Source organism: Patagioenas fasciata, chromosome 1 (genome assembly GCF_037038585.1).
Source record: "Patagioenas fasciata isolate bPatFas1 chromosome 1, bPatFas1.hap1, whole genome shotgun sequence".
NCBI lineage: Eukaryota > Metazoa > Chordata > Aves > Columbiformes > Columbidae > Patagioenas > Patagioenas fasciata.
In genome coordinates, this window is record NC_092520.1 from 104,453,580 (window position 1) to 104,466,942 (window position 13,363).

A 13,363-nucleotide genomic window follows, 5' to 3' on the forward strand; every position below is an offset into this window, starting at 1 on the left:
AGGGATTTGCTTCAAGATTGTGCTACTGCTTCAAACCAAGGGGCCAAGGTGCGCAGAGCCCAACACTACTGATGTAACCAAGAAGATTCTTGCCATGTTCAGCTTAATTGCCATTCAGCCCATACCAACATTCACTCTGACCCAGCACAAGTACAGGCAGGTTTGTTTGCTGTTGTTGGTTTTTCTTAGTTGTTCTTCAGGGTGCTCTGTTCTTTGTTTTTATGAATTTTGAAGACATTATTTTGGAGAGAGAAGTGCATTAATTCTCTTTAGAATATAATATACAGAAAACATCATACTTCATCTACAATATAACAATTCACTTTTTCTTGTATATAAGAGTGGTTTAAACTTCACTGAACAATATAAATCCTTGCTCATCTTTGCAAACTGGAAAATAAATATTGTGAAATTACTACTTGGGGAAACATACTCATTTCCTGTGTTCTCTGTGTAGTTTGTTTCTTCTAGTGATATGGAAACGTGGATGTTGTTTACCTTGAAAATACTCAAAGCGATGCATAAATGCCGTAAATATGATAACCTCACATTTATTAACTTGACTAAATGCACAATATTAATTTATGCAGTGGAAAGCAAAACCAAATGAAAATAAAATTCAACAAACATCTCTGTATTTTTCTCTTGTCATTTTTCTTCAGGTGATGTCTAGGGAGATTCATTTCACATAGCTGTATTACTACTAGCAAGTGACAAAACCATTTTACCTAAGGGGAGAGGGAGAAGACATAAGCCTGAAAAATTATTGGCCTTCCTCTTCTGGAAATACTATTTCATCCCTGGCTAGCTCCTCCACACTTCTGCAGTAGCAGCCTTAAAGCAATCCTTCTTTTCCCTGCTGCTTTCTTGGACAATTATTACATCTTGTGCCAGGATGAATACACCTTTGCCTAGCTGATTAAATATACCTGAGATTAGTAAGAAAAGCAATTTTTGCTGTGTGCCCAGCAGTGAGACAGAAGGGCCTGTGAAGGTGCTTCCCATCTAGATGTGCCTCATTTGGCTCCCCTCTGCCTAATGTAGGTAAGAACATATTGTTTCTGGATTGCTTTTTCCTATCTGCCCTTTCCCATCTTACACATTAACGAAGAAAAATGATACCATTTTTATGCAACGTGGGACTTGTTCCTGTGTTATATCTTTAGTAATTTCTGCTTTAAAACTTCCTCATTTACTTTAATAAGGAATGTTACGTCAATATTCTCACTGCTGCACCATACATATATATATATTAGGACATCCCTAATGCCCTTGATTTTTCCTGCTCTCTTTCTGCAGCAATTTTTAATTTCTGAGGTTTTTTTTATTCTAATTAATGATAGGATCTTGGGGGTTATTAGCCTGGAGCTTGTGACGTATCAGTGGTGTGGGGTTGGTGCTCCGTAGTCCTTTTTCAACTAACTGTGTATTTTATTTTTGCAGTCAACTAGACTCCCTGGCTGCACTAGTGCTAAACGATATAAAGCCAGGAAGAAAGCTCAAGTGCTGGGTGTGCAGCCATCCCCTCTTTTTCCATGGATTTGGGTTGGAGGATCCCTGCCTCGTCATGCAGGCCAGGTACAGGGGGTAACACCAAGTGAGTGGCAGTCAGGACAAGGGTCCCTCTGCCCTATGGACTCCCTGAGCAACACCCCGCAAGGTCTCACACACAAACATCCCTGCGCTCATCCCGATACACTAGACAATTCTTCCACTTACGCTATGGGAACACCAGTCTGGCAGGTTTCAGCAATACCCTCACATCACATCCAGCAATCTTCAACTGAAAAAAAAAACACCCTCACAAACACCAATAACGATGTCTTAGACAACAGGAGCCTTCCTCACAGGATTACCCCTTTGGGCCATAAGTTAAAGAGCATAAATACAGCCCAGCCCAGTCACTTGGCTTCAGGGCCAGGGAATGGTCCATGGCCTTGTTTTATTCATCAATACAGGCACAGTCGCTTCTCCAGACAGGTTTCTATCATCTCAATCCTACAATTTAAAATTACGTGATACCCCTCCCAGTCTTACTCCTATACTTAAAAGCCATTCTGAAACACTAACACTAACATAACCAGATTTTTAAATACTGGTTATGGAAATTTGAGATGATACAATCAAAGATGGGGGTTCCTAAAGTAGCTTTATTCTTGTGTGTGACAGGTGTCACTGTCATTGATGATCCTAACTCACATTGGCTACACTGTCATTTTATATCCTCAGTAAAGCTTAATTCTACGTAAGATGGATTTTTCTAATGAAAATTTGGGACACAATAAAGCCATGAGGCTGAGGAACTGCAAAGGAAATATTTAGGCTACCAAACACAGTGTTTGCTACAATACTCTATTAAAGCTAATTTATATCACTGCTGTCTAAAATTAGCAAAAACTTATTTTTTATACTTAAATCTATGCTGATATTACACTTTAACATCTAATGAATTTCCCAGAATCCTTTCTTTTGGAAGCTAATACTCTTCCCACACCCGTAGCATTATTTTTGCATTTCTTTTTAATAATGAGGTATCTGAGTATTGCCTGTCCTAAGCATATGCCATGTGATCTTTCTGTAAGTCTGAAAGAAAAAAATCAAAATTTTTCTTAGCTGCATTTGTGATTTCCATCGGAATGTCAGATTTGCTGGCATGGTTTTACAGCTGAGAGGAGGGGATTTTTAAATAGTATCTGATAACTATAGGAACCAATGAGAAATACAGTGTCTTGTTATGGTAGGATAAGACATTGTACGAGGTCTCTGCCTCATGTGGATCACTATTTCTGGTGATTTGGTGAATGTGCTCATACTCAGGGAGTAAAACTGACCTGTTCAATCTTACATACCTATGTATTAGTAGCTAATGCGATATCCTGTATAATACAGCTATGAAATGGTACTGAAATAGGGAATCCTTCTGGTACCAGGATGAATTTTTAAGCAGGCTTAAGCTATGAACAATTAATGTCACTTCCCACACTGCCAGAAGAAAGACCATTGTTAACGCTTACAGGAGCAGACAGAGCAATGCTTTTGGCTCCTGTTCAGATTCTAGGAAGATTCTCAGCATTAAATTAATACCTAAGTTAGAGCGGTAAAGCATTACAGATTGGCTGGGGCGACCACACACTCCCAGTATAGCAGAACAACGCTATACACCCAATGTCAGAAAAAACACATGGGTAAGTACAATCTTCCAAATGACAAATCAAAATGAAATATCACTGAATAGCTGCAAAATTAGCATCTGTATTTTACGGCAGGTATGTGGGAGAGCTACTGCCTATGACACTAGCAAGACCTATTCTGGCACAATGCAGAGGGTTCTGGCCAGTGCGCTCCAAAAGATGAACTCAGATCACGAGAAGTGCAAAGACGGCAACTAAAGTATATAAGGGGAATAAGAAGTCCAACTAGAAGAGAAAATTTCAGCTTGTTTATTGTGATAAATATCAGAGATGTTACAACTGCTTTCTACATACCATCAGAAAATAGACATGAGTGAGAAGGGCACTAAATCTGAGCTGTCCACTAATTATTTTGGCCTTGAAAACAGAAACCAGAGTAGAAGAACAAACCCAAAAGAAAATTGTTTTAAGAAGCAGTAGGGACTGCATAACAATAAGGCCCCATCCTCCGAACTGAAATATATCCGGAGTAGCAAATGACAGGATTTACAAAACAATTCATAATTAAAGTTTCTGAATAATTGTAAAATAAGTCTTAACAAATAAATACAAAGAAAACTTGTTTCAGGGATCATTCATCTACTGAACAATTTTACTGTATTTTGGGTAAAAATTAATGTGCCACCAGGAACATGTGTCTATAAATTCATGTAGTAGCTAGCACATGTTCCACCAGTGTCCTGTCTTACATGAAAATAACTAGACTGAAAAAAAATATATCTCACCCGTGAATTATATTAATTCATACTAGAATAAAAAACTGTATTTTTTTTTAAGATATAAAAAAAAAACTTTAAAAGGAGGCTCTGACTAGGTGCCCTCTTACTCAGCTTTACTGTGTAAACTCCCATCAGTCAGAAGACATCTTTCTACAAATTTATTTTAGTAACTCCTGTCTAGTTTGGGGATGGCTCTTGGAGGACAATTTATCGGTCAATGAATTTTTTGGAAGTAGACATCATGATCTATGAGCAATACTCAAAATTCAATTAATTCTTTCTGACTGATAAAGGCAATAATGAGGATATACTCAATTTAGATTGTCACAAGGTATTTTATCTGATACCATGTGCCCTTGTGATTATTAACAAAGTAAAATGACACAAAGTCTGCATTAAAAATTAAATATTCTTCAAATTCAAATAGATTAAAACTTGCTTATTAATAAGAGGTCAAAAGTCCCAATTCAAACTAAAAGCCCAAATATTTTATTTAAATACTCTGAATACTGTGTAATATGAAATTATACTTCCCTTCCCTCAGTGATAGTTTAGTTTTCTGTTTTCTAAACTTTAAATGGTGGGATTTCACCGATGGGAGAAAGATTTATGCCACAGTGTTCTGAAAGGCTTACGGGAATTTGTGCAGAAATTTATTCTCATGTAGGTAAAATCACCTTACAGAATCAATAGGATTTCGAGCAAGGTAATGGTTTTGATGGACCGATGAAAAATGGGCTGTTGATTATTTTTTCTTCAGTGACGTCTGCAGGTGCTCTGGTATCACAGAAGCTTTGTGCTCTTCCTACAGACAGACCTCGTCATTTGTGAGAATTGACTGCTACAAAATGAAGCCTGAGGTGGCTTTTTATAGCCTTCCTCATTCATTCAAGCAGACTAAAAAGACAGTAAGCTCCAACTTCTGTACCTTCAAAGCCCTTCTCTGCTGTGATGCCCACAAAAAATTGAGAAGGAAGTGGTAGCTGACAGCTACTGTCAACAGTGTTGCCAATATGGTTTTGTTATTATTTTGTACTCGCCGGCTGCCTCTATACAATTTTTATCTCTTAAAAGCTGTGTATAACGAATTCTGAGTGTGCACAAGACAGAGGGAATTGGAAACTGGGCAATTATGGGCAATCTTGTAACAGAAAGAAATAATAATAATAATTCCTCCACCAACATTAAAATCCCTATTCCCCTCCGAACCCTAACCACAATGCCTGCCTCTTCCCACGGCAAGACACTATTGCTGATTCAGACATGGCAAGGTAAAACATATTTTTCCACAACTTCATCATCAAAGCTTTCTAAGGATATAGGCAGATGCACATTTTGGCTGTATAGTCATTGTATGGAATTATGTATGGTGAGGAAAGAAAAAAAAATCTGCTATGGAAAAGGCCCAACTTGTTTTTTCAAAGCAGTAACACCCTAATTGAAATCTGCTGAACAAACATCACCTGTCGGAGTGCCGAGTGCATTTCAGTTCTCCTACGAACGGGAAATATGGCTGTGTCAAACTCTGTTTCTCAATTGAATTGTTTCACCAAACCTTTCCTTCACCGGTCTTTTTTTTGCAGGACAATTTGTGGAAAGGACTGTACAAGGCCAAGGAGGTTTGTAGCTTACTTCTGAAGAGCAGCTGTGTTACAGAGCGACTCCCCAAATGGGATCTGCACTGGGAATCCATTTGCCTTCCTGGTCCTGCTCTGGTGAGCAGCAGGCACACGCCTGCCTGTCCTGGTCAGGAGGACACAGAGAGGGGAAAAAGGTGCAGAGCTCTGCACTGATCTGTCTCAGCAGCATGTTAGTGATGGGAGTCGGGCTTCTGAGGCTTTTCAAAGGGTAATAAAAAAAAGGCATCTTATAAACACAGATAGAGCCAGACAGAGCTTGAAATCATAAGGCTGGGAGTCAGCTAATTTATTCTCAAGAAAAAAAGAAAAGTGTTTATAAATATGCTCTTCATATTTAGTTAGATTACCCCTCTCCATTTTACTCTTCCCTTTCACATGGGCGTGAGTTTTACAATGTAATAATTAGAAAGTACCACCTGCATAAGAACATCCCCAGAAACAATTGCAGAGCCTGTGATTATTAGCTTGCATTTCAGAGGAAGAATACAACACGCATTAATGCTTTACCAAAGGAAATCCATCCATCTTCTCAGACAGGAGTCTGTCTTTCGTGCTCTCCTCACACCGCAAAACACTGTATCTTACCATATCTCGGCATCTCACAGACTCTAATGTATCTATTCCCTTAGTAAGCCAGTGAGGTGAGAAGTGCTATTACCCCATTCTGCTCATGGGAATTGAAGTCAAACAATGTCTCCACTGCCAAGTAAGGCAGCCCTTGAGCAAACTCCCTCAAGCAGTTACCAGACCATCTACTCTGCATAATGCGACTTAATTGATGGTTTCTGTTTGGAATCACGAGATGAGGTAAGACAGTTGACTACTAGGACCACCTCCAGCACCAAGGTGACAGGCTGGGTTTGGTCTGTGTTGAACTGTCCTCTGATACCATCCCATCTCTAAGCTTATCTCCAGACATAGTCCAGGACACCTAACACTTACGTCTGTTCTGCGCATGAAGAACCTGTCATGCTGAGGGGGCTGCACTTCATGCAATCAAAACTAAAAATAACGCCAAAACTTACAGAACACAATAACAGTACTAGTAATAACTAAGGGTTAGGACCACCACAGCTGGCTGAGCAGGGACCCAAGGCCAAATGATAAATACTGTGGTCCTGTCCAACCTGCTTGAGAGGGGATGGGCACTGGGGCATGTGGTTTCAACTGCTCTCCACCACTTGGCTTTCAGGGCCTGGAGCTCACTGGCTCCTTTCTCGGTGCCTGGCCAGCTGGCTCCAGAGAGCTGCCGTGGAAGGATAGTACCCCCAGCCAAGCCCACTCCTTCCCTGGGGAGCTGATGCTAAGCCAAGGCTTGACATCAGCCTAGGAGGCAAAGATATCTCCCTAGGGATGATGTACGCAACAGAAGAAGATTGTGTGATCAACCCAAAGTCATGCCAAGGGCCACTGATCAACACTGCAGATTTCTCAATTGCTTAATTATTTACTAGCCTTTCTTTAATTTCTATCTGAGTGCATCACCTGCAGGCCCTGTGCCCCCCGTGCAGGGCACCCAATGCCACCCGCTGGCACTGCCTGTTCACAATTTGCCTCTAGAAAGCAGTTGAAATTTGTCAAAGCCAGCCACACAATCTAAATGCAGAGCTCTCACTATTTTAACTGGCAAGTATACAGCTAATTGTCTATCTGTGTTATGGAATCTCAGGAACAACATAGTACATAAATACTGTATTATAATATAATGTAAGCGATGTGTGCAGAAGGGAGTCACAATCACCATCAGTGACTGCTGACAGCCAGAATGCCTCAACTAATAGAGTTAAATAAATTCCACATTGCTGGAGATAAGTGTACTTGTGTAACACAGCATATAAAATATAGGGTCATTTAAGGACATTTACTCCTGCATGGCTTTGTTTTCAAGTAAAATTTAATGTTCACTAAAAAAAAACACCTAATGTTCACTAAAAAAAAAAAAAATAATGTTCACTAAAACTTAATATTCACTAAAAGGTGTGGACAGCCAGAGAAAGTGAAGTCCCTATTCGCTCATGGAAACTGATAAAATAGTTCTTGTTTCATGCGTGTGTTATAGACTGTGGTCACCTTAAAAGCTATATGCCATACAAACCATGCAAGAGGAAAAGTGGGCTAGACTTCCAGACATCAACAAAACACAACTTCCTGCTGAAATCAGTGATCCCATATGTCAAGTGCAAACAACTCCGTGTTACAAAACTTTGAGTTCCACAAACTAAACCCTTACAACACAAACTTCCCCTTAGAAGTTTATACTATTTTGATATTTAAATCAGTGATGGTGCTCTCTTCTGTATTTTACCTATTTCTGAACATCTAAAGGAAAATGAGTGTCACTGGACAACACGTTGTGTTTATTATTTGATAAGGAGTAAGTAAAAATTTGGCCCCTTCATACTGAAGCTATTTTAAAAATAAGCTTTAAATAGTAAAAGGGACTGTCTGCCCTCTGAGATAAGCAGAAAGACAATTTGCACTTTAAAACAAGCTACAGACTTAAAGAAATGTGTATCTAAATTTAATTTCAAATCTACTTACAAAAACTTGGCTCTTTTCTAGCATGCCCTTCTCCCTTGTCTTCAGGAATTATTTATGTGAGGGGTTTTTTTAAGTCTTGATAGAAAATCCTTAAAACAAAATCAAAATGTTGTGGGTGTAAAGAAAATTGTGTTATTTGAATGTAGTCTTATTTTACTATTTTCCTCTACCCTGCAATAACCTTTAGACTATAACTTTTCAGTAGAAGAAAAAAAGAAATAAACTTCCTCTTTAAGCTAAGAATATTATGCCAAGTTTGGCAGAAAAATAAATACAAGATAATACTATAGGAAACTGCTTCAGTTGAAAATTCAGTCATGCTCATGCATCACAATAAAGCATAAGGTTAAAAGCTTATTTGACAGCCCTCTGCAGGGTTAAAATCACAACACCAAAGATAATAATAAAAGCAAGGATTGTAGAACCACAGTTCCTGCCAAACACTCAATAAATTTACTTATTTCCATGTTTCAGGTGGCACTGATGCAACCTGATACACTTTAGACTACATTATATTTACATTTCCATTTTCACATTCAGGTTTCATCATTAGACAAACTGCAGTCTGACTATATATAATATTGCTTTCAAGCAATGGTTTTCATAGTCTTTGTCAGCGTGGGATTAAGCACATCATAATGTGTGTTAAAATCTTGACTCCTACTGTAATCTAAACCCATCTACATAGCAAGCAGCTTCTGCCAATCTATGAGATATACTGCCCACAGCTTCCCCTATTTTACGAAACACAGACACCCTCTGAGTTATGAATTCAGGACTAACAGAGAGCCAGGAGCCTATCTTGCACATGTCAAGATACTGTCACTCAGCTGACTGGTGGCCTCTTGACTCCCTGACTTCCAGAAACTTCGAACCAGTTCATGTGGTAATGCATGAAGGAGCTCAGATGGAAAAACACCTGTAGGTCTAAACTAGACATGCAGGTGAGACTTTGTGCAAATATTGCAATGTCCAGTTCACTGCTCTTGAATTCCATAAGAACAAATTAAAGGAGTGTTTTCTGTCCAACAGTGAGTTGGGCCAGGCAGCAAAGCACAAGAAAAGTGAAACTCTGGCAGTTAAAAAGCCCTTAACTGTGCAAATACAAAGGTAAAAGTAAAGTTAATATACAAAAATGATTTTCTCTTTCAATGCAAACAGCTATGATTTTATAATAAGAGATGTGTATATACGTGTATACCTCTGCTTATGTTTATATATATATATATATATATGCATGTATAAATCATAGAATCATGTAATCATAGAATAGTTTGGGTTGGAAGGGACCTTCAAAGGCCATCTAGTCCAGACCCCTGCAATGAGCAGGGCCATCTTCAACTAGATCAGGTTGCTCAGAGCCCCGTCCAGCCTGGCCTGGAATGTCTCCAGGGATGGGGCATCTACCACCTCTCTGGGCAACGTGCCACTGTTTCACCACCCTCATTGTAAAAAATTTTACACATCAGCATTATTTGAAAGATGTCAAAATAAACACAGGTTAAAGCTAAAAGATTCATTTTTATACAAGGTATTTGATATGGCTGGCAAGCCTTATTTACACATTTCCTGTAGTTTTATATATTTAAAGAAACATCAAAGCTTTTTAACAGGAAAATTATATTCTCACAGACATAAAGTATACTGTTGTGATTGCATTAGAGCAGCTGTACAATATAACTTCTTTGCTTGCTGACAATGGGTTTTGCCATGTTAATTAAATAAGTAATGTGTCTGTGATCTTTATTCATTAAAATTAATGCAATAATATCTATGTTGAAGGTCCATATTGGACTTAACCTGGCAAGCCAAATGGAATGGCTTTACTGGAGTTACTCTGAGCTTATTCTTGATGTAACACAGAGCTCTGAAAGGGGTTTCTCTGTGAAACTGGTTTACCCTTGCTTCACTTAATATTATTCTCTACCAGCAAACGCAAGTATCTTTGGAGCAGACAAAAACGTCTTGTATTAAACAGAGCTACAGAGACTGTGAGTCTCCAGGCGCAGGGCAAGGGGTCATGCCAAGTGCGGAGCCCACTGACCGGCTGTATTCCCACATCCAACTGTATTCCCACATCCGATTGTATTCCCGTGGCTGGCTGTATATTGCTGTGTCCAGGTGTATTCTACGGAGCTCTGCAGTTCGGCCGTGGGCAAAAGCCATCAGCTGGAATTAGCCCAAAGGATGGCACTGAGCATGGCTTGTCATTTCTAGTAATGAGACTTAAAACAAGAATCAGAGGTTTTGTGTATGAAACCAAAGATCCCCTCGCCTCTGGGATTATCTAATGGAGAAACAGGAAGGGCCCCACTTCAGCTCTCTCTTTGGAAAAGCTGCTTTTCACAAAGGCAGTACCCGTGGGCATATAGCAGGTGATGGCCCTGCACTGACAGACAACTGCACCACATGAAATAAGAGAAACTTGCTGCTAAGAGTCTAAGATTCCCAAATGTAATTCACCATATGTACACTGAGACCAACAGCAGTCTTTTCCAGCAAGACTTGATAAATAGGAACAAACATGGGGTTAGAGTTCAGCATCTAAACCAGAAGGACCAATCAATATTTTTGTTCCGTTAATTAGGTGAGTTACACTTGAACTCTGGCAAAAAGGAAAAACACAAGCTACCTGTATTTTATATACAATTAATTCAAGCAAAACTGAGGTAACCTTAAATTAAAAAGACTGATCAGTATCTAGGAAACAGGCAGCTGACCCAGCCAGCCCCAGTAGTATGACTCACAGTACTACTTTCATATTTATATTATTTAGAATCTAAAGACCTTAGCTGAGAGTCCTGTTCTGCTAAGAATTTGCATTAAGTACTCTGAAGTTTTCTTCCCTGATTAATTTTCAGCAGAAAAGAAAATGTTTTCATTAAAATTTTACATGTTAAATGTCATCTTTTGATTCAATCTTCCCAAAATGAAAGTAATGAACACAAAAAAAAAAGAAAAATCCCACCCCTTAACCAACAAGGAAATTACATTTCTTTTCTGGGGGAAAGCAAATATTTTCAATGATTTTCAAGGGCTGGCAGAAAACTGAATTTCCTCTGAGGGAGTGAGAAGAACTTGACAATAACTCTTCTTCTAACCCTACAACATATATAATAAAACAGAAATCTTAAGCAAAGAGGTTATGTTATATTATAAATAGATGAAACACTTAAAAATACAAGAAGGCAGGAGGTGTTTTTGTCATCCGTAGTTCAGAGACAGGAAACTGAAGCATGGATAAATTCAGTAAAGTTTTACAGAGAATAAATACTTAGAACTATTGAAAGGGACTTATTTCAGGCCTTGGAGGTCCGATACCTTCAAATTAATTTTATTAAATATCAGCAGTCCTGGGAAAGTAGTATGGTAAAGAAGCAACTGGACTTAAATGTCACTCATCTGTAATTTTATTTGTATTTGTCTTATGTCGAAGTATTCAAAATTCATTGCTAACGTTTTATTTCTTTGTCCCTATCAGGGACATCCAGAAAGGGGAAAAGTTTCTAATGATACAATGGATCCTAAAGTTAGCGCCTGGCTCTCATTTGTCCCTGGATGCATGTCTCCCTTCACTAACAACAGAAAGAGCCTCAAGTTTTGAGAGCCTTCGGGGAAAACTATCTTCCTTTGCTAATTGCCCTAACTACATCTATCTTTGTTTCAAACCTGCAAAACTAAGTTTAGGATGACAAAGAAATAAAAGATACACATTGCATTAGCTAATATGTAACTCTTAAGCATCAAGTACTCCTACAAATGGACATAATCCAGAGAAAACACTAATTAAGGAAGGTCCTTTCTATGTGAACAGCCATAAATAGATGTACATTGTCTGTCCATTGAGCCATGTGATTGTCCTTTAATAAAATATATTATAGAGCACCAAAGAGGCAATAGGAAGGAGGATGTGCTAATACCACTAAAGATTAAAACACATCTATAACTTGATTAACCTGCTGAATTTTTAGAAATAACTAGGTCAGGATGTACACCAATACTGCATATATTTTTAGTGATTATTCTTAAAGCACTTGATGATTTTGCCATCATAGCAACTGAAAGCCCTGGAGACTAGCAAAGACCTAATAGCCTTTCAAGAATCCAGACATTCCTTTCTATGACAAAATAAATATATAAAGTTTGCATATCTTTAATGACAGAAATTGATGAGACTGACTACGCTGTCAATAACATAATATAGTTTTATTGAATTCTATTAAAGCTTATAAGATTTTATTTTTCTAATCAATGTTAACCTATTAAATATAAGAAGCATCATGAGTTTTTTTCCACAAAAACTAACACAAATGAGAAAATTAGATGATAAAGCTGGAGATTGACCAAAAACCTGCTGAGTGCAGTGGGCATCTTTCCATTTCCTTCAGTGGGTTTTGGATCAGGACTTTAGTAACAGGGACTTACACAGCCAAATTAGGTTGCCCAGTCAGCACTAATAAAGTCTTTATTGAGCAGTACCACAATTGCCAGACTGGTAACCTGAACTGGTAGTGAAGAACTACGGTCACAGGAACACACAGTCCATCTACTCAGACCTCCAAGGAAAGGCAGTAGCAAATCTGTTGGAAGAAGCCTCCTTTAATGCTTTAGAAATCACAGGTGCACACATCCATTGATTGCACTATAACTGGAAGTTAGCAGGTGGTCTTTGGGGCACACAAGCTGACAGTCTTATCTATCTGTCACACAGGCTGATAATCTTCTTATCTATCTATCTATTACAATGCAAAATTTTACAATTTAGTTTTTATTCATGGACTTCTTCAAGCTATTCTATTGTATCCAACCTTTTTCTTCACGTACCTTGCCAATAAGAGACGAAAATTTGAAAGATCTATTTAAAGGAGTGCTTTATTTTACTCATTTTAGATTTGTCACAGCTTATTTTTACTGGTCAGAAGGAAAACAATATATAAGAGAACTCAAAGTATCTTTCAATAGCATTCAATATTCCCCACTGAATCCCCTGTTCTCCCATTTATTATCTTTCTGGGTTTTTTTCTGAATAATACAAAACCTTCATCTCTTTCTTCAGATGGGAATCTTCTCATGTAGAAGTCTTTTCTTTTTGCTGTCATTCTCTGGTCTTTTCTTCTTTCCTTAATATCCTTCTGGATAAGAAGTGACCAAAGGCAGAGACATCATTTCTATTGAGTATGAGAGTCAACAGTTGGTAAAACAAGTGTCACACAAGAAACACTAAGTAAAGTTTTGCATTCCTTTTATAATATATACAGCTTTCTTCTGCTAT

The 13,363-nt window shown here is 38.3% G+C and overlaps 1 protein-coding gene across 1 annotated transcript in view; it reads right to left on the bottom strand.

Annotated features, from left to right (window-relative positions):
* The window catches only part of IL1RAPL1 (interleukin 1 receptor accessory protein like 1), a 735,854-nt gene that overhangs the window by 714,822 nt on the left and 7,669 nt on the right, over positions 1-13,363 (bottom strand). The gene's annotated exons all lie outside the window — the stretch shown is intronic.